The 26,355-nt window shown below is 39.8% G+C and overlaps 1 non-coding gene across 1 annotated transcript; it reads left to right on the forward strand.

Annotated features, from left to right (window-relative positions):
- Positions 1-12,086: 12,086 nt before the first annotated feature.
- LOC130948008 (small nucleolar RNA R71) lies at positions 12,087-12,194 on the forward strand. Its single transcript, XR_009072899.1, has one exon. It is a non-coding gene; the product is annotated as a small nucleolar RNA R71 (small nucleolar RNA).
- The last annotated feature ends 14,161 nt before the right edge of the window (positions 12,195-26,355 follow it).

Consider the following 26,355-nt stretch of genomic DNA (forward strand, 5'->3'; position numbering starts at 1 on the left):
AAGTTTTTGGCGCCGTTGCCGGGGATTGTTGAGTTTGGACAACTGACGGTTCATCTTGTTGCTTAGATTAGGTATTTTTCTTCAAAGTTCTTAAGAATGAATTCTAGTGTTTCAAGGTGATGTTCTTATCATCACCAAAGCTGATTGATCTTCATCAATTTAGCTCTTGAATGCAATGTTCTGCTGAAGCTTGGCTAGCCATGTCTAATTTCTTTAGACTAAAGCTTTAGACTAACATTGCATGATTCCTGGAATTCTCATTAAGAATTTTGATACCTTTATTTTCTTTTCCACTTAATTTTTGAAAAAAGCACAAAAAATTTACAAAATCATAAAAAAAAACCAAAAATATTTTATGTTTCTTGTTGAGTCTAGAGTCTCATATTAAGTTTGGTGTCAATTGCATGTTTCTGTTCTTCTTGCATTCATTCATGTGTCTTCAGTGATCTTCAAGATGTTCTTGATGATTTCATTGCTCTGATCTTTAAATTCTCTTGACTTGAGTGTTTTGTGTTTCTCATATGCATTCTCATTTTGTTAGTGTCAGTAGTATACAAACTGTTAAGTTTGGTGTCTTGCATGCATTGTTATTTGATTTTAGTTGCATTTTGATTATTCCTTACTATTAAAAATCCAAAAATATTTTTAATTTGTGTCTTTTCAAGTCAATAATACAGAGAATTGAAGATTCAGAACATACAGCAGAGGAACTACACAGGAAAAAATTGGGCGTTCAAAATGCCCAGTGAAGAAGACAAACTGGCGTGTAAACGCCAGCCAGGGTGCCTGGCTGGGCGTTTAACGCCCAAAAAGGTAGTAGTTTGGGCGTTAAACGCCAGAATGTGCACCATTCTGGGCGTTTAACGCCAGGATGGCACAAGAGGGAAGATTCTGTTTTTAATTCAAAATTTTTTCAGGTTTTCAAAATCTTTTCAAAATCAAATCTTTTTCAAATCATATCTTTTCAATCAAATCTTTTTCAAAATCAATTTCTTTCCATTTTCAAGGATACTTGCTATCAATTAATGATTTGATTCAACATTTCAAGTATGTTGCCTTTTCTGTTGAGAAAGGTTTAATGTTTGAATCATATCTTTTCTTGTTAGCCAAGTTATTAATTTTTAAAATCAAATCTTTTTAAAAATGTTTTTCAAATCATGTCTTCTCAATCACATCCTTTTAAAACCAATCATATCTTTTTAACCACATCTTTTTCAAAATAGTTTTCAATCAAATCTTCTTGATTTCTAATTTCAAAATCTTTTTCAAAAATCACTTTACTCTTTCTCAATCTTGGTTTTCGAAAATCAATTAAAGTTTTTCAAAATGTTTTTAAATCTCTTACTTAATTTTCGAAAATTTCTTCCCCTCTTCTCACATCCTTCTATTTATGGACTAACACTATTCCTTAATGCACAATTCGAACTCCATCTTTCTTGATAAGTTCGAATTTTCTACCTCTGCCTTCTATTTTTCTTTTCCTCTGACACCTCAAGGAATCTCTATACTGTGACATAGAGGATTCCACATTTTCTTGTTCTCTTCTCTTTCTTATGAGCAGGAACAAAGACAAAAGCATTCTTGTTAAGGATGATCCTGAACCTGAAAGGACCTTGAAGCGAAAGCTAAGAGAAGCTAAGGCACAACTCTCTGTAGAGGACCTAACAGAAATCTTCAAAGAAGAAGAACCCATGGCAGCCGAAAACAACAACAATGCCAACAATGCAAGGAAGGTGCTGGGTGACTTTACTGCACCTACTCCCGACTTCTATGGGAGAAGCATCTCTATCCCTGCCATTAGAGCAAACAACTTTGAGCTTAAGCCTCAATTAGTTTCTCTAATGCAACAGAATTGCAAGTTCCATGGACTTCCATTGGAAGATCCTCATCAGTTTTTAGCTGAGTTCTTGCAAATCTGTGACACTGTCAAGACTAATGGGGTTGACCCTGAGGTCTACAGACTTATGCTATTCCCTTTTGCTGTAAGAGACAGAGCTATGATATGGTTGGACTCACAACCTAAAGAAAGCCTGAACTCTTGGGAAAAGCTAGTCAATGCCTTCTTGGCAAAGTTCTTTCCACCTCAAAAATTGAGTAAGCTTAGAGTGGAAGTCCAAACCTTCAGACAGAAGGAAGGAGAATCCCTCTATGAAGCTTGGGAAAGATACAAACAATTAATCAGAAAGTGTCTGTCTGACATGCTTTCTGAATGGAGCATCATAGGTATTTTCTATGATGGTCTCTCTGAACTATCCAAGATGTCTTTGGATAGCTCTGTTGGAGGATCTCTTCATCTGAAGAAGACGCCTACAGAAGCTCAAGAACTAATTGAAATGGTTGCAAATAACCAATTCATGTACACTTCTGAAAGGAATCCTGTGAACAATGGGACTAATCAGAGGAAAGGAGTTCTTGAGATTGATACTCTGAATGCCATATTGGCTCAGAACAAAATATTGACTCAGCAAGTCAATATGATTTCTCAAAGTCTGTCTGGAATGCAAAATGCACCAGGTAGTACTAAGGAGGCTTCATCTGAAGAAGAAGCTTATGATCCTGAGAATCCTTCAATGGAAGAGGTGAACTACATGGAAGAACCCTATGGGAACACCTATAATCCCTCATGGAGAAATCATCCAAATCTCTCATGGAAGGATCAACAGACACCTCAACAAGGTTTCAACAATAATAATGGTGGAAGAAACAGGTTTAGCAATGGCAAGCCTTTTCCATCATCTTCTCAACAACAGACAGAGAGTTCTAAGCAGAACACCTCTGACTTAGCAACCATGGTCTCTGATCTAATCAAAACCACTCAAAGTTTCATGACTGAAACAAGGTCCTCCATTAGAAACTTGGAGGGACAAGTGGGTCAGCTGAGCAAGAAAATTACTGAACTCCCTCCTAGTACTCTTCTAGGCAATACAGAAGAAAATCCAAAAGGAGAGTGCAAGGCCATCAACATGGCCAAATTTGGAGAGGAGGGAGAGGCAGTGAACGCCACTGAGGAAGACCTCAATGGACGTCCCCTGACCTCTAATGAATTCCCTAATGAGGAACCATGGGAATCTGAGGCTCCCACTGAGACCATAGAGATTCCATTGGATTTACTTCTGCCATTCATGAGCTCTGATGAGTATTCTTCCTCTGAAGAGGATGAGTATGTCACTGAAGAGCAAGTTGCTAAATACCTTGGAGCAATCATGAAGCTAAATGACAAGTTATTTGGAAATGAGACTTGGGAGGATGAACCCCCTTTGCTCACCAAAGAATTGGATGACTTGTCTAGGCAGAAACTGCCTCAAAAGAGACAGGATCCTGGGAAGTTTTCAATACCTTGTACCATAGGCACCATGACCTTCAAGAAGGCCTTGTGTGACCTAGGGTCAAGTGTAAACCTCATGCCTCTCTCTGTAATGGAGAAGCTAGGGATATTTGAGGTGCAAGCTGCAAAAATCTCACTATAGATGGCAGACAATTCAAGAAAACAAGCTTATGGACTTGTAGAGGATGTTCTGGTAAAAGTTGAAAACCATTACATCCCTGCTGATTTCATAGTCCTAGAGACTGGGAAGTGCATGGATGAATCCATCATCCTTGGCAGACCCTTCCTAGCCACAGCAAAGGTTGTGATTGATGTTGATAGAGGAGAATTAATCATTCAAGTGAATGAAGAATCCTTTATGTTTAAGGCTCAAAGATATCCCTCTGTCACCATGGAGAGGAAGCATGAAGAGCTTCTCTCAAAACAGAGCCAAACAGAGCCCCCACAGTCAAACTCTAAGTTTGGTGTTGGGAGGCCACAACCAAATTCTAAGTTTGGTGTTGAACCCCCACATTCAAACTCTAAGTTTGGTATTGGGAGGTTCCAACATTACTCTGAACATCCCTGAGGCTCCATGAGAGCCCTCTGTCAAGCTACTGACATTAAAGAAGCGCTTGTTGGGAGGCAACCCAATGTTATATTTTATCTATTTTCCTTTGTTATTTTATGTTTTCTGTAGGTTGATGATCATGAGAAGTCATAAAATCAATGGAAAAAGCAAAAACAGAATGAAAAACAGAAAGAAAAACAGCACACCCTGGAGGAAGAACCTGCTGGCGTTTAAACGCCAGTAAGGCTAGCAGATGGGCGTTTAACGCCCAGTCTGGCACCATTCTGGGCGTTTAACGCCAGAAAGGGGCACCAGACTAGCGTTAAACGCCAGTAAAGGGCAAGAAGTTGGCGTTAAACGCCAGAAATGGGCACCAGCCCGGCGTTTAACGCCAGAATTGGCACAAAGAGCAATTTTGCTCGCCACTTGGTGCAGGGATAACTTTCCTTGACACCTCAGGATCTGTGGACCCCACAGGATCCCCACCTACCCCACCACTCTCTCTCTTCTTCACCCATTCACCAATCACCTCAACACCTATTCCCCAAAAACCCTTCACCTATCAAATCCCATCTTTCTCTTCACCACTCACATCCATCCTTCATAAAACCCCACCTACCTCACCATTCAAATTCAAAACACTTTCCCACCCAAATCCACCCATAATGGCCGAACCCTACCCCTCTCTCCACCCCTATATAAACCCATCTTCACTCCCTCATTTTCACACAACCTAAACACTACTTCTACCCTTTGGCCGAACCACAAAGCCATCTCCATCTCCTCTATTTTTTCTTCTTCTTCTCTCTTCTTTCTTCTTTTGCTCGAGGACGAGCAAACCTTTTAAGTTTGGTGTGGTAAACGCATTGCTTTTTGTTTTTTCATAACCATTTATGGCATCCAAGGCCGGAAAAACCTCTAGAAAGAGGAAAGGGAAGGCAAAAGCTTCCACTTCCGAGTCATGGGAGATGGAGAGATTCATCTCAAGGGTGCATCAAGACCACTTCTATGAAGTTGTGGCCTTGAAGAAGGTGATCCCCGAGGTCCCTTTCAAACTCAAAAAGAGTGAATATCCGGAGATCCGACATGAGATCCGAAGCAGAGGTTGGGAAGTTCTTACCAACCCCATTCAACAAGTTGGAATCTTAATGGTTCAAGAGTTCTATGCCAATGCATGGATCACCAAGAACCATGATCAAAGTGTGAACCCGGACCCAAAGAATTGGCTTACAATGGTTCGGGGGAAATACTTGGATTTTAGTCTTGAAAATGTAAGGTTGGCATTCAACTTGCCCATGATGCAAGGAGATGAACACCTTTACACTAGAAGGGTCAACTTTGATCAAAGGTTGGACCAAGTCCTCACAGTCATTTGTGAAGAGGGCGCCCAATGGAAGAGAGATTCAAGAGGAAAGCCGGTTCAATTGAGAAGGCATGACCTCAAACCCATGGCTAGGGGATGGTTGGAGTTTATCCAACGCTCAATCATTCCCACTAGCAACTGGTCCGAAGTTACTATAGACCGAGCCATCATGATCCATAGCATCATGATTGGAGAAGAAATAGAAGTTCATGAGGTGATATCCCAAGAACTTTATAAGGTGGCGGACAAGTCCTCTACCTTGGCAAGGTTAGCCTTTCCTCATCTCATTTGTCACCTCTGTTATTCGGTTGGAGTTGACATAGAGGGAGACATCCCCATTGATGAGGACAAGCCCATCACTAAGAAGAGGATGGAGCAAACAAGAGACCCATCTCATCATCAAATCCCTGAGATGCCTCAAGGGATGCACTTTCCTCCACAAAACTATTGGGAACAACTAAACACCTCCTTAGGAGAATTGAGTTCCAACATGGGACAACTAAGGGTGGAGCACCAAGAACATTCCATCCTCCTCCATGAAATTAGAGAAGATCAAATAATCATGAGAAAGGAGCAACAAAGACAAGGAAGAGACATTGAGGAGCTCAAGCACTCCATAGGATCTTCAAGAGGAAGAACAAGCCGCCATCACTAAGGTGGACCCGTTCTTTAATTTCCTTGTTCTTTATTTTTTTCTGTTTTTTTTTTTTCGAAAATTATGCTTATGTTTATCTATGTTTGTGTCTTGTGATCATTAGTGTCTTAGTGTCTATGCCTTAAAGTTATGAATGTCCTATGAATCCATCACCTCTCTTAAATGAAAAATGTTCTTAATTGAAAAAGAGAAGAATTGCATGAATTTTGAATTTTATAACAGTTTAATTATTTTGATGTGGTGGCAATATTTTTGTTTTCTGAATGTATGCTTAAACAGTGCATATGTCTTTTGAATTTGTGGTTCATGAATGTTGGCTCTTGAAAGAATGATGAAAAAGGAGACATGTTACTGAGGATCTGAAAAATCATAAAAATGATTCTTGAAGCAAGAAAAAGCAGTGAATACAAAAAAAAAAAGAGAAAAGAGAAGGAGAAAAACGAAAAAAAAAAGGGAGAAAAGAAAACGAAAAAAGAAAAAAAAAGAGAGAAAAGAAAAAAGAAAGAAATAAAGTTGTGATCCAAGGCAAAAAGAGTGTGCTTAAGAACCCTGGACACCTCTAATTGGGGACTTTAGCAAAGCTAAGTCACAATCTGAAAAGGTTCACCCAATTATGTGTCTGTGGCATGTATGTATCCGGTGGTAATACTGGAAGACATAGTGCTTTGGGCCACGGCCAAGACTCAATAAGTAGCTGTGTTCAAGAATCATCATACTTAACTAGGAGAATCAATGACACTATCTGGATTCTAAGTTCCTAAAGAAGCCAACCATTCTGAATTTCAAAGGATAGAGTGAGATGCCAAAACTGTTCAGAGGCAAAAAGCTAAAAGCCCCGCTCATCTAATTAATACTGATCTTCATAGATGTTTTTGGAATTCATTGCATATTCTCTTCTTTTTATCTTATTTGATTTTTAGTTGCTTGAGGACAAGCAACAATTTAAGTTTGGTGTTGTGATGAGCGGATAATTTGTACGCTTTTTGGCATTGTTTTTAGTATGTTTTTAGTATGATCTAGTTAGTTTTTAGTATATTTTTATTAGTTTTTAGTTAAAATTCACTTTTCTGGACTTTACTATGAGTTTGTGTGTTTTTCTGTGATTTCAGGTATTTTCTGGCTGAAATTGAGGGACTTGAGCAAAAATCTGATTCAGAGACTAAAAAGGACTGCAGATGCTGTTGGATTCTGACCTCCCTGCACTCGAAGTGGATTTTCTGGAGCTACAGAAGCTCAATTGGCGCGCTCTCAACGGCGTTGGAAAGTAGACATCCTGGGCTTTCCAGCAATATATGATAGTCCATACTTTGCCCAAGATTTGATGGCCCAAACCGGCGTTCAAAGTCACCATCAGAATTCCCAGCGTTAAACGCCGGAACTGGCACAAGGATGGGAGTTAAACGCCCAAACTGGCATAAAAGCTGGCGTTTAACTCCAAGAAGAGTCTCTACACGAAAATGCTTCAATGCTCAGCCCAAGCACACACCAAGTGGGCCCGAAAGTGGATTTTTATGTCATTTACTCATCTCTATAAACCCTAGGCTACTAGTAAATGACATAAAAATCCACTTCCGGGCCCACTTGGTGTGTGCTTGGGCTGAGCATTGAAGCATTTTCATGTAGAGACTCTTCTTGGAGTTAAACGCCAGCTTTTATGCCAGTTTGGGCGTTTAACTCCCATTTTGGTGCCAGTTCCGGCGTTTAACGCTGGAAATTCTGAGGGTGACTTTGAACGCCGGTTTGGGCCATCAAATCTTGGGCAAAGTATGGACTATCATATATTGCTGGAAAGCCCAGGATGTCTACTTTCCAACGCCGTTGAGAGCGCGCCAATTGAGCTTCTGTAGCTCCAGAAAATCCACTTCGAGTGCAGGGAGGTCAGAATCCAACAGCATCTGCAGTCCTTTTTAGTCTCTGAATCAGATTTTTGCTCAAGTCCCTCAATTTCAGCCAGAAAATACCTGAAATCACAGAAAAACACACAAACTCATAGTAAAGTCCAGAAAAGTGAATTTTAACTAAAAACTAATAAAAATATACTAAAAACTAACTAGATCATACTAAAAACATACTAAAAACAATGCCAAAAAGCGTACAAATTATCCGCTCATCACAACACCAAACTTAAATTGTTGCTTGTCCTCAAGCAACTAAAAATCAAATAAGATAAAAAGAAGAGAATATACTATAGACTCCAAATTATCAATGAAACTTAGCTCCAAATTAGATGAGCGGGACTAGTAGCTTTTTGCCTCCGAACAGTTTTGGCATCTCACTTTATCCTTTGAAATTCAGAATGATTGGCTTCTTTAGGAACTCAGAATCCAGATAGTGTTATTGATTCTCCTAGTTAAGTATGATGATTCTTGAACACAGCTACTTATTGAGTCTTGGCCGTGGCCCAAAGCACTCTGTTTTCCAGTATTACCACCGGATACATACATGCCACAGACACATAATTGGGTGAACCTTTTCAGATTGTGACTCAGCTTTGCTAGAGTCCCCAATTAGAGGTGTCCAGGGTTCTTAAGCACACTCTTTTTGCCTTGGATCACAACTTTATTTCTTTCTTTTTCTTTTCTTTTTCTTTCTCCCTTTTTTTTTCGTTTTTCTCTTTCTCTTTTTTTTTTTTTGTATTCACTGCTTTTTCTTGCTTCAAGAATCATTTTTATGATTTTTCAGATTCTCAGTAACATGTCTCCTTTTTCATCATTCTTTCAAGAGCCAACATTCATGAACCACAAATTCAAAAGACATATGCACTGTTCAAGCATACATTCAGAAAACAAAAAGTATTGCCACCACATCAAACTAATTAAGCTAGTTTTAAAGATGAATTTGAAATCCTGTACTTCTTGTTCTTTTGTGATAAAAACAGTTTTCATTTAAGAAAGGTGATGGATTCATAGGACATTCATAACTTTAAGGCATAGGCATTAAGATACTAATGATCACAAGACACAAACATAGATAAACATAAGCACTAAAATTCGAAAAACAGAAAAACAAAGAACAAGGAAATTAAAGAACGGGTCCACCTTAGTGATGGCGGCTTATTCTTCCTCTTGAAGATCCTATGGAGTGCTTGAGCTCCTCAATGTCTCTTCCTTGTCTTTGTTGCTTCTCTCTCATGATTCTTTGATCTTCTCTAATTTCATGGAGGAAGATGGAATGTTCTTGGTGCTCCACCCTTAGTTGTCCCATGTTGGAACTCAATTCTCCTAGGGAGGTGTTAATTTGCTCCCAATAGTCTTGTGGAGGAAAGTGCATCCCTTGAGGCATCTCAGGGATCTCATGATGAGAGGGGTCTCTTGTTTGCTCCATCCTTTTCTTAGTGATAGGCTTGAGGTCTTGCCTTCTCAGTTGAACCGGCTTTCCTCTTGAATCTCTCTTCCATTGAGCGCCCACTTCACAAATGTCTGTGAGGACTTGGTCCAACCTTTGATCAAAGTTGACCCTTTTTTAGTTTGAAAGGGACCTCATGAATCACCTTCTTCATGGCCACAACTTCATAGAAGTGGTCTTGATGCACCCTTGAGATGAATCTCTCCATCTCCCATGACTCAGAGGTGGAAGCTTTTGCCTTCCCTTTCCTCTTTCTAGAGGTTTCTCCGGCCTTGGATGCCATAAATGGTTATGGAAAAACAAAAAGCAATGCTTTTACCACAGCAAACTTAAAAGGTTTGCTCGTCCTCGAGCAAAAGAAGAAAGAAGAAAGTAGAAGAAGAAGAAATGAGGAAGAAGGGAATGGCTTTGCGTTCGGCCAAAGAGGGGGAGAAGTGGTGTTTAGGTTGTGGAAAAATGAAGGAGTGAAGAAGGGTTTATATAGGAGAGGGGGGCTCATGGTTCGGTCATGTATGGGTGGGTTTGGGAGGGAAAGTGGTTTGAATTTGAAGGGTGAGGTAGGTGGGGTTTTATGAAGGATGGATGTGAGTGGTGAAGAGAAGATGGGATTTGATAGGTGAAGGGTTTTTGGGGAAGAGGTATTGAGGTGATTGGTGAATGGGTGAAGAAGAAAGAGGGTGGTGGGGTTGGTGGGGATCCTGTGGGGTCCACAGATCCTGAGGTGTCAAGGAAAAGTCATCCCTGCACCAAATGGCATGCAAAAACACGTTTTGAGCCAATTCTGGCGTTAAACGCCAGGCTGGTGCCCCTTTCTGGCGTTTAACGCCAGGTTCTTGCCCTTTCCTGGCGTTTAACGCCAGTCTGGTGCCCCTTTCTGGCGTTAAACGCCCAGAATGGTGCCAGACTGGGCGTTAAACGCCCAACTGCTAACCTTACTGGCGTTTAAATGCCAGTAGGTTCTTCCTCCAGGGTGTACTGTTTTTCTTCCTGTTTTTTATTCTGTTTTTGCTTTTTCAATTGATTTTGTGACTTCTCATGATCATCAACCTACAAAATAAAATAAAATAACAAAGGAAAATAGATAAAATATAACATTGGGTTGCCTCCCAACAAGCGCTTCTTTAATGTCAGTAGCTTGACAGAGGGCTCTCATGGAGCCTCACAGATATTCAGAGCAATGTTGGAACCTCCCAACACCAAACTTAGAGTTTGAATGTGGGGGTTCAACACCAAACTTAGAGTTTGGTTGTGGCCTCCCAACACCAAACTTAGAGTTTGACTGTGGGGGCTCTGCTTGACTCTGATTTGAGAGAAGCTCTTCATGCTTCCTCTCCATGGTGACAGAGGGACATCCTTGAGCCTTAAACACAAAGGATTTTTCATTCACTTGAATGATCAGTTCACCTCCATCAACATCAATCACAGCCTTTGCTGTGGCTAGGAAGGGTCTGCCAAGGATGATGGTTTCATCCATGCACTTCCCAGTCTCTAGGACTATGAAATCAGCAGGGATGTAATGGTCTTCAATCTTCACCAAAACATCCTCTACAAGTCCATGAGCTTGTTTTCTTGAATTGTCTGCCATTTCTAGTGAGATTCTTGCAGCTTGCACCTCAAAGATCCCTAGCTTCTCCATTACAGAGAGAGGCATGAGGTTTACACTTGATCCTAAGTCACACAGGGCCTTCTTGAAGGTCATGGTGCCTATGGTACAAGGTATGGAAAACTTCCCAGGATCTTGTCTCTTTTGAGGTAATTTCTGCCTAGACAAGTCATCAAGTTCTTTGGTGAGCAAAGGGGGTTCATCCTCCCAAGTCTCATTTCCAAATAACTTGTCATTTAGCTTCATGATTGCTCCAAGGTATTTAGCAACTTGCTCTTCAGTGACATAATCATCCTCTTCAGAGGGAGAATACTCATCAGAGCTCATGAAAGGCAGAAGTAAGTTCAATGGAATCTCTATGGTCTCATTTTGAGCCTCAGATTCCCATGGTTCCTCATTGGGGAACTCAGTGGAGGTCAGTGCACGCCCATTGAGGTCTTCCTCAGTGGCGTTCACTTCCTCTCCTCCCTCTCCAAATTTGGCCATGTTTATGGCCTTGCACTCTCCTTTTGGATTTTCTTCTGTGTTGCTTGGAAGAGTACTTGGAGGGAGTTCAGTAACTTTCTTGCTCAGCTGTCCCACTTGTGCCTCCAAATTCCTAATAGAGGACCTTGTTTCAGTCATGAAACTTTGGGTGGTTTTGATTAGATCAGAGACCATGGTTGCTAAGTCAGAGGTATTCTGCTTAAAATTCTCTGTCTGTTGCTGAGAAGATGATGGAAAAGGCTTGCCATTACTAAACCTGTTTCTTCCACCATTATTGTTGTTGAAACCTTGTTGAGGTCTCTGTTGATCCTTCCATGAGAAATTTGGGTGATTTCTCCATGAAGAATTATAGGTGTTTCCATAGGGTTCTCCTAGGTAATTCACCTCTTCCATTGAAGGGTTCTCAGGATCATAAGCTTCTTCTTCAGATGAAGTATCCTTAGTACTGCTTGGTGCATTTTGCATTCCAGACAGACTTTGAGAAATCAAATTGACTTGTTGAGTCAATATCTTATTCTGAGCCAATATGGCATTCAGAGTGTCAATCTCAAGAACTCCTTTCTTCTGATTAGTCCCATTGTTCACAGGATTCCTTTCAGAAGTGTACATGAATTGGTTATTTGCAACCATTTCAATTAGCTCTTGAGCCTCTGTAGGCGTCTTCTTCAGATGAAGAGATCCTCCAGCAGAGCTATCCAAAGACATCTTGGATAGTTCAGAGAGACCATCATAGAAAATACCTATGATGCTCCATTCAGAAAGCATGTCAGAAGGACATCTTCTGATCAATTGTTTGTATCTTTCCCAAGCTTCATAGAGGGATTCTCCATCCTTCTGTCTGAAGGTTTGTACTTCTACTCTAAGCTTACTCAATTATTGAGGTGGAAAGAACTTTGCCAAGAAGGCATTGACTAGCTTTTCCCATGAGTCCAGGCTTTCTTTAGGTTGTGAGTCCAACCATATCCTAGCTCTGTCTCTTACAGCAAAAGGGAATAGCATAAGTCTGTAGACCTCAGGGTCAACCCCATTAGTCTTGACAGTGTCACAGATTTGCAAGAATTCAGCTAAGAACTGATGAGGATCTTCCAATGGAAGTCCATGGAACTTACAATTCTGTTGCATTAGAGAAACTAATTGAGGCTTAAGCTCAAAGTTGTTTGCTCCAATGGCAGGGAGAGAGATGCTTCTCCCATAGAAGTCGGGAGTAGGTGCAGTAAAGTCACCCAGCACCTTCCTTGCATTGTTTGCATTGTTGTTGTTTTCGGCTGCCATGTCTTCTTCTTTGAAGATTTCTGTTAGGTCCTCTACAGAGAGTTGTGCCTTAGCTTCTCTTAGCTTTCGTTTCAAGGTCCTTTCAGGTTCAGGGTCAGCTTCAACAAGAATGCCTTTGTCTTTGTTCCTGCTCATATGAAGGAGAAGAGAACAAGAAAATGTGGAATCCTCTATGTCACAGTATAGAGATTCCTTGAGGTGTCAGAGGAAAAGAAAAATAGAAGTCAGAAGTAGAAAATTCGAACTTATCAAAGAAGATGGAGTTCGAATTTTGCATTTATGGAATAGTGTTAGTCATAAATAGAAGGATGTGAGAAGAAGAGAAGTAATTTTCGAAAATTTGAGTAAGAGATTTTGAAAACATTTTGAAAAACACTTAATTGATTTTCGAAAATAAAAGTGGGAAAGAAATCAAGTGATTTTTGAAAAAGATTTTGAAATTAGAAATCAGAAAGATTTGATTGGAAACTATTTGAAAAAGATGTGGTTAAGAAGATATGATTGGTTTTTAAAAAGATGTGATTGAGAAGATATGATTTGAAAAACATTTTAAAAAGATTTGATTTTAAAAATTAATGACTTGGCTAACAAGAAAAGATATGATTCAAACATAAAACCTTTCTCAACAAAAAAGGTAACATAATTGAAATGTTGAATCAAATCATTAATTGATAGCAAGTATCTTTGAAAAAAGGAAAGAAATTGATTTTGAAAAAGATTTGATTGAAAATATATGATTTAAAAAAGATTTGATTTGAAAAATTTTGAAAACTTGAAAAAAAAATTGATTTGAAAACAAAATCTCCCTTCTTGTGCCATCCTGGCGTTAAACGCCCAGAATGGTGCACATTCTGGCGTTTAATGCCCAAAACTCTACCCTTTTGGGCGTTAAACGCCCAACCAGGCACCCTGGCTGGCGTTTAACGCCAGTCTGTCCTTCTTCACTGGGCGTTTTGAACGCCCAGCTTTTTCTGTATAATTCCTCTGCTGTATGTTCTGAATCTTCAATTCTCTGTATTATTGACTTGAAAAGACACAAATAAAAAATTTTTTTTGGATTTTTAATAATAAAGAAAAATAAAAAAAATGCAACTAAAATCAAATAAACAATGCATGCAAGACACCAAACTTAGAAGTTTGTATACTACTGACACTAACAAAATGAGAATGCATATGACAAACAACAGAAATACTCAAGTCAATAGAATTCAAAGATCAAAACAGGGAAATCATCAAGAACAACTTGAAGATTAATGAAGACACATGCATAAATTCGAAAAATGCAAGAAGAACAGAAACATGCAATTGACACCAAACTTAAAATGAGACACTAGACTTAAACAAGAAATATTTTTGGTTTTTATGATTTTGTAATTTTTTTTTTTGGATTTTTCGAAAATTAAGTGGAAGAAGAAAATAAAGGTATCAAAATTCTTAATGAGAATTCCAGGAATCATGCAATGTTAGTCTAAAGCTTTAGTCTAAAGGAATTAGACATAGCTAGCCAAGCTTCAGCAGGACATTGCATTCAAGAGCTAAATTGATGAGGATCAATCAGCTTTGGTGATGATAAGAACATCACCTTGAAACACTAGAATTCATTCTTAAGAACTCTGAAGAAAAAAAAAATACCTAATCTAAGCAACAAGATGAACCGTCAGTTGTCCATACTCGAACAATCCCCGGCAACGGCGCCAAAAACTAGGTGCACGAAATTGTGATCACTACAACTTCGCACAACTAACCAGCAAGTGCACTGGGTCGTCCAAGTAATAAACCTTACGCGAGTAAGGGTCGATCCCACGAAGATTGTTGGTATGAAGCAAGCTATGGTCACCTTGTAAATCTTAGTCAGGCAGACTCAAATGGGTATAGATGATGAATAAAACATGAAGATAAAGATAGAGATACTTATGTAATTCATTGGTAGAGAGCTTCAGATAAGCGTATGAAGATGCTGTCCCTTCTGTCTCTCTGCTTTCCTACTGTCTTCCTCCAATCCTTCTTACTCCTTTCCATGGCAAGCTGTATGTAGGGTTTCACCATTGTCAGTGGCTACCTCCCATCCTCTCATTGGAAATGTTCAACGCACCCTGTCACGGCACGGCTATCCATCTGTCGGTTCTCAATCAGGCCGGAATAGAATCCATTGATTCTTTTGCGTCTGTCACTAACGCCCCGCCCTCAGGAGTTTGAAGCACGTCACAGTCATTCAATCATTGAATCCTACTCAGAATACCACAGACAAGGTTTAGACCTTCCAGATTCTCTTGAATGCCGCCATCAGTTCTAGCTTATACCACGAAGATTCCGGTTAAAGAACCCAAGAGATATCCACCCAATCTAAGGTAGAACGGAGGTGGTTGTCAGTCACACGTTCATAGGTGAGAATGATGATGAGTGTCACTGATCATCACATTCATCAAGTTGAAGAACAAGTGATATCTTGGAACAAGAACAAACGGAATTGAATAGAAGAACAATAGTAATTGCATTAATACTTGAGGTACAGCAGAGCTCCACACCTTAATCTATGGTGTGTAGAAACTCCACCGTTAAAAATACATAAGAACAAGGTCTAGGCATGGCCGTGAGGCCAGCCTCCCAAAGTGATCAAAAGATCTAAAGAACAAAAGATTCCAAAGATCAGAAGATGAAAATACAATAGTAAAAGGTCCTATATATAGAGAACTAGTAGCCTAAGGTGTATAGAGATGAGTAAATGACATAAAAATCCACTTCCAGGCCCACTTGGTGTGTGCTTGGGCTGAGCATTGAAGCATTTTCGTGTAGAGACTTCCCTTGGAGTTAAACGCCAGCTTTTATGCCAGTTTGGGCGTTTAACTCCCATTTTGGTGCCAGTTCCGGCGTTTAACGCTGGAAATTCTGAGGGTGACTTTGAACGCCGGTTTGGGCCATCAAATCTTGGGCAAAGTATGGACTATCATATATTTCTGGAAAGCCCAGGATGTCTACTTTCCAACGCCGTTGAGAGCGCGCCAATTGGGCTTCTGTAGCTCCAGAAAATCCACTTCGAGTGCAGGGAGGTCAGAATCCAACAGCATCTGCAGTCCTTTTCAGTCTCTGAATCAGATTTTTGCTCAGGTCCCTCAATTTCAGCCAGAAAATACCTGAAATCACAGAAAAACACACAAACTCATTGTAAAGTCCAGAAAAGTGAATTTTAACTAAAAACTAATAAAAATATACTAAAAACTCAACTCAAACTACTAAAAACATACTAAAAACAATGCCAAAAAGCGTACAAATTATCCGCTCATCAACTAGCAAAGCACAACAAGGCCCGCGAGCTAAGCCCCTCCTCACCAAGACTAGGAGCATTGCTAACATTGATGTTTTGGAAAAAGACAATCCGGCGAGGGATCCGAACAAGTTCCCCAACCGCTATTGTGAACTTGTCTATCCCTTGATCAAGCCGAAGAACTATCATGCAGAGCCCCTTCTAACCCCTCCGGCTCATGTCATACCGCTCATTATGCCCTGCATCGAACGGCGGCAATGGGAATTCCTATTGAGGAAGCCACGAAAGACGAACTTGTCATGGGTGGTTGAATTTTACACCAACTACCACTCTCCTTCCCTTACATCGGTATTGGTGCGCCAAAGGCAAGTTCCCATCACAGAGGAGGCCATTCAAAATGTGCTTAAGACCGGTCCATTAGCGGAAGGGGTTGATGCTAATCAAGAGATTTTGTCGGATTCATTGCCATACCCGAATCATTATGGATTCAAGGAAGGATGAGGGCCCGGCCCAAGGGCATCACCGCACATTTTCTTACCAGGGAGGCTCAAGCATGGGCCCAAATTCTAGCCCACTATGTGCTCCCAAGCACCCATGGCTCCTCTATCACTGCCGAGTTAGCCTTGTTAGTTTGGTGTGTCCTCACAGAGAGACCAGTGCATATTCCCCGTCTCATCCGCCAATCTATGGGCCGCATCCACGCTAAGGGGAATCTACCTTTTCCCGCTCTAGTGACCGACTTAGTCGCCGCAGTCGGTGTTCCCCGAGAGACCAAGGATAGAAGGGCCATGATCCCAGTGGATGGAGATGTTGTTCCAATCGGGAGATATCTTTACCCTCCGATGGACACCGAAGAGCCACCCCTAACCGTCCCCATGAGCATTCCCTCCACATCTTCCGCACCGCCAAAATCATCCATGCAACGCATAGAGGAACTCCACAAGAAGCTTGACTGTTATGAGCAGCGTAACCAACACCGATACACTTTTGTCAAGAAGCTTCTAAGTTGCCTAGCACCACCTATGGAAGAACCAGAAATTTCCACTTCCACCGACACCGATAATGAGGAAAGCGATAATGATGACGAGGATGGACACTCGGAAGCCGATCCACCACTTCGTCTCACTTAAGGCACGGAGGATCGTGCCAACTTCTAAGTGTGGGGTGGTCGGTCGGCCAACCGGTCTTCGTAGGTAACACCCGAATAAACTCTTTGAACCTCTTTTCTTAACTAGAGTAGATTGCATATTAGGTCTTTCATTTTTGGCATCTTTTGCATATTAGTATCTCTTAATAAATCCACTTGGTTAGAGCAATGAATTCTATTCTAGAAAACTAGAATTTTAGGGCGACTACCAATTTTGAAATTTTAAAATCTTTTGATGCTTAGCTTATTTGAAGAATGTATTTTGGAACATGGGATTTGAGCCAAGACCACAAGCAAGCGAGTTTTGAGCCTAATGGTGTGGTTACATCTTATAACCACTTATTCTCCCTTCTTGTGTGCATTGTTCTCTTCCTATGATTGTGATCTTTAATTTGTTTAATTCTATATGTCCATTATTCCTTGTATTCATGCATGTATATTGGTGGACGAAATTGTGATCACATCAATGTAGTATTCTTTGTTGTTGTATGGAATCATTATTATGGCACCTATGTGTGGACACAACTCCGTTCAACTTAACCAGCAAGTGTACTGGGTCATCCAAGTAATACCTTACGTGAGTAAGGGTCGATCCTACAGAGATTGTTGGTATGAAGCAAGCTATGGTCACCTTGTAAATCTCAGTTAGGCAGATTAAATGGTTATGGGTTTCGAAAATTAATAATAAATAGAAAATAAAAAGGGATAGAAATACTTATGTAAATCAATAGTGGGAATTTCAGATAGGCGTGTGGAGATGCTATGCTCCTCTTGAATCTCTACTTTCTCATTGCTTTCATCCAATCCTTCTAACTCCTTTCCATGGCAAGCTGTATGTAGGGCATTGATGAGCGGATAATTTATACGCTTTTTGGCATTGTTTTTAGGTAGTTTTTAGTAAGTTCAAGCTACTTTTAGGGATGTTTTCCTTAGTTTTTATGTTAAATTCACATTTCTGGACTTTACTATGAGTTTGTGTGTTTTTCTATGATTTCAGGTAAATTCTGACTGAAATTGAGGGATTTGAGCAAAACTCTGAAAAAGGCTGACAAAAGGACTGCTGATGCTGTTGGATTCTGACCTCCCTACACTCGAAATGGATTTTCTAGAGCTACAGAACTCCCATTGGCGCGCTCTCAACGGCGTTGGAAAGTAGACATCCAGGGCTTTCCAGCAATATATAATAGTCCATACTTTATTCGAAGAATGACGACGTAACTTGGCGTTGAACGCCAAGTACATGCTGCTGTCTAGAGTTAAACGCCAGAAAAACGTCATGATCCGGAGTTGAACGCCCAAAACATGTCATAACTCGAAGTTCAACTCCAAGAGAAGCCTCAGCTCGTGGATAGATCAAGCTCAGCCCAAGCACACACCAAGTGGGACCCCGGAAGTGGATTTATGCATCAATTACTTACTCATGTAAACCCTAGTAGCTAGTCTAGTATATATAGGACATTTATCTATTGTATTAGACATCTTTTGACAGTTTAATCTCTTTGAATATTCGGTCACTTGATCATGGAGAGGGCTGGCCATTCGGCCATGCCTGAACCTCTTTCACTTATGTATCTTCAACGGTGGAGTTTCTGCACACCATAGATTAAGGGTGTGGAGCTCTGCTGTACCTCAAGTATTAATGAAGTTCTATTTTCTTTTATTCAAATCTCTCTTATTCTTATTCCAAGATATCCGTTCGCACCCAAGAACATGATGAATGTGATGAGTTAGATAACCCTCATTATCATTCTCACTTATGAACGCGCGTGATTGACAACCACTTCCGTTCTACATGCAACTGAGCTTGAACGTGTATCTCTTAGATTCCCCAACAGAATCTTCGTGGTATAAGCTAGATAGATGGCGGCATTTATGAGGATCCGGAAAGTCTCACCTTGTCTGTGGTATTCCGAGTAGGATCCTGGGAATCCGGAAAGTCTCACCTTGTCTGTGGTATTCCGAGTAGGATTCCGGTAATGAATGACTGTGACGTGCTTCAAACTTGCAAGTGCTGGGCGTTAGTGACAGACGCAAAAGAATCAAGGGATTCTATTCCAGTAGGCGCGGGAACCAACCAGTGATTAGCCGTACTGTGACAGAGTGCGTGAGCATTAGTTTTCACTGCGAGGATGGGATGTAGCCATCAACCATGGGTGATGCCTCCAGACGATTAGCCGTGCGATTGACAACCGCATAGGATCATTTTCCCGAGAGGATTGAAAGTAGCCACCGCTGATGGTGAACCCCTATACACAGCTTGCCATGGAAAGGAGTAAGAAGGATTGAGTAGAAGCAGTAGAAGAGCAGGCGTCCTTGAGCCATGCAGCATCTCCATTCGCTTATCTGAAATTCCCACCAATGAATCTGCATAAGTCTTCTATCCCTTTTATTATTTCTATTTTATTATTTCTATTTTCGAAACCCATAACTTTTTAATCTGCCTAACTGAGATTTACAAGGTGACCATAGCTTGCTTCATACCAACAATCTCTGTGGGATCGACCCTTACTCACGTAAGGTTTATTACTTGGACGACCCAGTATACTTGCTGGTTAGTTGAACGGAGTTGTGTCCACTCGTGCCAAAAATCCTAAGTTCCACAATTCTACAATAAATGCAAATCAAAGAACAGTGATCACAATTTCGTCCACCAAGTTTTTGGCACCGTTGCCGGGGATTGTTCGAGTATGGACAACTGACGGTTCATCTTGTTGCTCAGATTAGGTAATTTTCTTTTCAAAAATCTTTTTCAAAATTTTTCTTTTATTTTTCGTTTTTCTAAACTTTATTTTCGAAAAAATTAATAAAAATTCAAAAAAATTCATAAAATCATAAAAATAAAAAATTATTTTGTGTTTCTTGTTTGAGTCTTGAGTCAATTTTTAAGTTTGGTGTCAATTGCATGCTTTAAAAATTTTTCTTGCATTTTTTTTCGAAAATCCCATGCATTCATAGTGTTCTTCATGATCTTCAAGTTGTTCTTGATAAGTCCTCTTGTTTGATCTTGATGTTTTCTTTTTTTGTGTTATTTGTTGTTTTTCATATGCATTTTTCGTTTGTTAGAGTCCATGCATTAAAGATTTCTAAGTTTGGTGTCTTGCATGTTTCCTTTGCATCAAAAATTTTTCAAAATTATGTTCTTGATGTTCATCATGATCTTCAAAGTGTTCTTGGTGTTCATCTTGACATTCATAGCATTCTTGCATGCATTCATTGTTTTGATCTAAAAATTTCATGCATAAAGTATTTTTGTTGTTTTTCTCTCTCATAATTAAAAATTCAAAAATCAAAAATATATCTTTTCCTTATTTCCCTCCAAATTTTCGAAATTTTGGGTTGACTTAGTCAAAAAATTTTCAAAATTAGTTATTTCTTACTAAGTCAAGTCAAAATTTCAATTTTAAAAATCTTATCTTTTCAAAATCTTTTTCAAAAATCATATCTTTTTCATTTTTTTTCTATTTTTCGAAAATTTCAAAAATCTTTTTCAAATTATTTTCAAAATCTTTTTCTTATCTTTATATGTAATTTTCGAAAATTCACTAATAATTAATGTGATTGGTTCAAAAATTTGAAGTTTGTTACTTTCTTGTTAAGAAAGGTTCAATCTTTAAGTTCTAGAATCTTATCTTGTAGTTCCTTGTTAGTTAAGTAATTTTAAAAATTAAATCTTTTTCAAAATATCTTTTTCTTAAAAATCTTTTTATCTTTTATTTTATCTTTTTCAAAAATTTTATCTTTTTCAAAATTTGATTTCAAAATATCTTATCTAACTTACTATCTTCTTATCTTTTTCAAATTTGATTTCAAATCTTTTTCAATCAACTAACTAACTTCTTGTTTGTTTCTTATCTTTTTCAAAACCACCTAACTACTTCTCTCTCTTCTATTTTCGAAAATATCTCACTCTTTTTCAAAAATTCTTTTTAATTAACTAATTGTTTCAAATTTTAATTGCAATTACTTTTATCTCTAATTTTCGAAAATCACTAACCCCTTTTTAAAATTATTTTCGAATTTCTCTTCTCTTTTCTTCTTCTATTTAATTATTTATTTACTAACACTTCTCTTCACCTCTCTTCATCCAAAAATCCGAATCCATCCTTCTTCTTCTTTATACCCCTTTCTTTTTCTACTAACATAAAGGAATCTCTATACTGTGACATAGAGGATTCCTCTTTCCTTTCTTGTTCTCTTCTCTTTCATATGAGCAGGAACAGGGATAAAGGCACTCTTGTTGAAATAGATCCAGAACCTGAAAGGACTCTGAAGAAAAAATTAAGAGAAGCTAAATTACAACAATCCAGAAGAAACCTTCTAGAAAATTTCGAACAAGAGAAAGAGATGGCAGCTGAAAATAATAATAATAATGCAAGGAGAATGCTTGGTGACTTCACTAAGCCAACGTCCAAGTTTGATGGAAGAAGCATCTCCATTCCTGCCATTGGAGCCAATAACTTTGAGCTGAAACCTCAGCTAGTTGCCTTGATGCAACAAAACTGCAAGTTTTATGGACTTCCATCTGAAGATCCTTACCAGTTTTTAACTGAGTTCTTGCAGATCTGTGAGACTGTAAAGACGAATGGAGTTGATCCTGAAGTCTACAGACTCATGCTTTTCCCTTTTGCTGTAAGAGACAGAGCTAGAATATGGTTGGATTCACAACCCAAGGATAGCCTGGACTCCTGGGATAAGCTGGTCACTGCCTTCCTGGATAAATTCTTTCCTCCTCAAAAGCTGAGCAAGCTGAGAGTGGATGTTCAAACCTTCAAACAAAAAGATGGTGAATCCCTCTATGAAGCTTGGGAAAGATACAAGCAGCTGACCAAAAGATGTCCATCTGACATGTTTTCAGAATGGACCATATTAGATATATTCTATTATGGTCTCTCTGAATTTTCGAAAATGTCATTGGACCATTCTGCAGGTGGATCTATTCACCTAAAGAAAACGCCTGAAGAGGCTCAAGAGCTCATTGACATGGTTGCTAATAACCAGTTCATGTACACTTCTAAGAGGAATTCCATGAACAATGGGGTACCTCAGAAGAAAGGAGTTCTTGAAATTGATGCTCTGAATGCCATATTGGCTCAGAACAAAATGTTGACTCAACAGGTCAACATGATCTCTCAAAATCTGAATGGATTGCAACATGCATCCAACAGTACTAGAGAGGTAGCTTCTGAAGAAGCTTATGATCCTGAGAACCCTGCCATGGCAGAGGTTAATTACATGGGTGAACCTTATGGAAACACCTATAACTCATCATGGAGAAATCATCCAAATTTCTCCTGGAAGGATCAGCAAAAGCCTCAACAAGGCTTTAACAATGGTGGACGCAATAGGCCGAACAATAGTAAGCCATATCCATCATCTTCTCAGCAACAGACAGAGAACTCTGAACAAAACAATTCTAATTTAGCCAATATAGTCTCTGATCTGTCAAATGCCACTTTCAGTTTCATGAATGAAACAAGATCCTCCATTAGAAATTTGGAGGCACAAGTGGGCCAGCTAAGTAAGAAAGTTATTGAAACTCCTCCCAGTATTCTCCCAAGCAATACAGAAGAAAATCCAAAAGGAGAGTGCAAGGCCATTGATGTGATCAAAGAGGCCGAATGCACAAGGGAGGAGGGGGACGAAAATCCTAGTGAGGAAGACCTCCTGGGACGTCCCTCAAGCAAGAAGGAGTTTCCTATTAAGGATCCTGAGGAATCTGAGGCTCATCTAGAGACCATAGAGATTCCTTTAAATCTCCTTCTGCCATTCATGAGCTCTGAAGAATATTCATCCTCTGAAGAGAATGAAGATGTGACTGGAGAGCAAGTTGCTCAATATTTAGGAGCTATCATGAAACTGAATGCCAAGCTGTTTGGTAATGAGACTTGGGAAAGTGAACCTCCCTTGCTCATTAGTGAGCTAGATACTTGGATTCAGAGAACTCTACCTCAAAAGAAACAAGATCCTGGCAAGTTCTTAATACCTTGCATCATTGCCACCATGAGCTTTGAAAAAGCTCTATGTGACCTTGGGTCAGGGATAAATCTTATGCCACTCTCTGTAATGGAGAAGCTGGGAATATCATTGAGGTACAACCTGCCTTGTTCTCATTACAATTGGCAGATAAGTCCATAAGACAAGCTTATGGAATAGTGGAGGACGTGCTAGTAAGGTTTGAAGGCCTTTACATCCCTGCTGATTTCATAATCTTAGACATTAGGAAGGAAGAGGATGATTGCATCATCCTAGGAAGACCTTTCCTAGCCACAGCAGGAGCTGTGATAGATGTCAACAGAGGTGAGTTAGTCCTTCAATTGAATGGGGACTACCTTGTGTTTAAGGCACATGGCCATCCCTCTGTGACAGAAGAGAGTAAGCATGAAGAGCTTCTCTCAGTTCAGAGTCAAGAGGAGCCCACACAGTCAAACTCTAAGTTTGGTGTTGTGAGGCCACAACCAAACTCTAAGTTTGGTGTTCAAACCCCATATCCATACTCTAAGTTTGGTGTTGGGACCACACTTAAATTGACCTGATCACCTTGTGGCTCCATGAGAGCCACTGTCAAGCTATTGACATTAAAGAAGCGCTTGTTGGGAGGCAACCCAATTTTATTTATCTAATTTTATTTTATTTTGTTTCTTTGTTTTTTTTGTGTTTAATTAGGTACATGATCATGAGGAGTCACAAAAAAAATCAAAAAAATTAAAAACAGAGTCAAAAACAGAAGAAAAAATTTTTCACCCTGGAGGTAGCACAGACTGGCGTTCAACGCCAGTAAGGTGCATCTGGCCAGCGTTCAACGCCAGAACAGAGCACCATTCTGGTGCTGAACGCCCAAAACAAGCAACAACCTGGCGTTAAACGCCAGGATGGTGCACAGAGAGGACAAACTGGCGCTGAACGCCAGAAACAAGCATGAAACTGGCGTTCAACGCCAGAAACATGCATTACATGGGCGTTGAACGCCCAGAACATGCATCAATGGGCGTTTGAACGCCAGGATGATGCATGAAGGCATGTTACATGCCTATATGGTGAAGGAATGGTATTTGTTTTCACCTCAGGATCTGTGGACCCCACAGGATCCTCACCTCAGGATCTGTGGACCCCACAGGATCCCCACCTACCATATTCCCACCTTACCTTTTAATCCTAATCACACTCTCCTAATCCAAATCTCATTTCACCCTTCCCCATATCACACTTCCCAAAAACCTTCAACAATCACCTCAAATCCTTTTCCCAATTACCCCATTCACCATTCACATCAACCTCCTCTTTCCCATAAACCCCACCTACCCTCATAATATTCAAATTCAATTTTCCACCCATTCCCACCCAAATGGCCGAACACCTACCCTCCCTCTCCCTATAAATAACCTTCCATTCTTCTTCATTTTCACACAACACAAATCCCTTCTTCTCCCATATAGCCGAACCTACTTCTCTCCCTCTCTACCATATTCTCTTCTTCTTCTTCTTCTATTCTTTTCTTTCTTGCTCGAGGACGAGCAAATTTTAAGTTTGGTGTGGTAAAAGCATAAGCTTTTTTTTTGTTTTTCCATTACCAATGGCACCAAAGGCCGGAGTTTCCTCAAGAAAAGGGAAAGGGAAAGCAAAAGCTTCCACCTCCGAGTCATGGGAGATGGAAAGATTCATCTCCAAGAGCCATCAAGACCACTTCTATGATGTTGTGGCAAAGAAGAAGGTGATCCCCGAGGTCCCTTTCAAGCTCAAAAAGAATGAGTATCCGGAAATCCGACATGAGATCCAAAGAAGAGGGTGGGAAGTCATAACCAACCCCATGCAACAAGTCGGAATATTAATGGTTCAAGAGTTCTATGCCAATGCATGGATCACTAGGAACCATGACCAAGGTATGAACCCAAGCCCAAAGAATTATCTCACAATGGTTAGGGGGAAATACTTGGATTTCAGTCCGGAAAATGTGAGGTTGGCGTTTCACTTACCCATGATGCAAGGTGATGAACGCCCCTACACAAGAAGGGTCAAGTTTAATCAAAGGATGGACCAAGTCCTAATGGACATATGTGTGGAAGGCGCCCAATGGAGAATAGACTCTAAAGGCAAGCCAGTCCAACTAAGAAGACTGGACCTCAAGCCTGTAGCTAGAGGATGGTTGGAGTTCATCCAAAGATCCATCATCCCTACAAGCAACCGATCTGAAGTTACTGTGGATCGGGCCATCATGATCCATAGCATCATGATTGGAGAAGAAGTAGAAGTTCATGAAGTCATCTCCAATGAACTCTACAAAATAGCCGACAAGCCTTCACACATGGCACGGCTAGCCTTCCCCCACCTTATATGCCATCTATGCTACTCAGCTGGAGTCATCATAGATGGAGATGTCTCCATTGAAGAAGACAAGCCCATCACCAAGAAAAGGATGGAGCAAACAAGAGAAATTCCTCACGGCCCTCAAGAAGAACATGAGGAAGTTCATCATCAACAAATGCCTCAAGGAATGCACTTTCCTCCCAACAACTATTGGGAGCAACTCAACACCTCCTTAGAAGATTTGAGCCATAATGTTGAACAACTAAGGGTGGAACATCATGAACACTCCATCATTCTCCAAGAAATAAGAGAAGATCAAAAAGCAATGTGGGAGGAACAACAAAGGCAAGGAAGGGATATAGAAGAGCTTAAGAATATCATTGGTCCTTCAAGAAGAAGACGCCAATAAAGGTGGATTCATTCCTTGTTCTTTATTTCTTTCTGTTTTCGGTTTTTAATTATTGTGTTTATCTATGTTTTGTGTCTTTTATTTCATGATCATTAGTGTGTAACCATGCCTTAAAACTATAAATAAAATCCATTAGTCCTTCACCTCTCTTAAATGAAAAAATGTTTTAATTCAAAAGAACAAGAAGTATATAAATTTCGAATTCATTATTGAATTTAATTTAATTATATTGATGTGGTGACAATACTTTTTGTTTTCTGAATGAATGATTGAACAGTGCATATGTCTTCTGATATTGTTGTTTATGAGAGTTAAAATTGTTGGTTCTTGAAAGAATGATGAACAAAGAGAAATGTTATTGATGATCTGAAAAATCATGAAATTGATTCTTGAAGCAAGAAAAAGCAGTGAAAAAAAAAGGCTAAAAAGAGTATATAGAAAAAGAAGGAGCAATAGAAAAAGCCAATAACCCTTAAAACCAAAAGGCAAGGGTAAAAAGGATCCAAGGCTTTGAGCATCAATGGATAGGAGGGCCCAAGAAAATTAAATCCAGGCCTAAGCGGCTAAATCAAGCTGTCCCTAACCATGTGCTTGTGTCATGAAGGTCCAAGTGAAAAGCTTGAGACTGAGTAGTTAA

Source organism: Arachis stenosperma, chromosome 1, assembly GCF_014773155.1.
Source record: "Arachis stenosperma cultivar V10309 chromosome 1, arast.V10309.gnm1.PFL2, whole genome shotgun sequence".
Classification (NCBI taxonomy): Eukaryota; Viridiplantae; Streptophyta; class Magnoliopsida; order Fabales; family Fabaceae; genus Arachis; species Arachis stenosperma.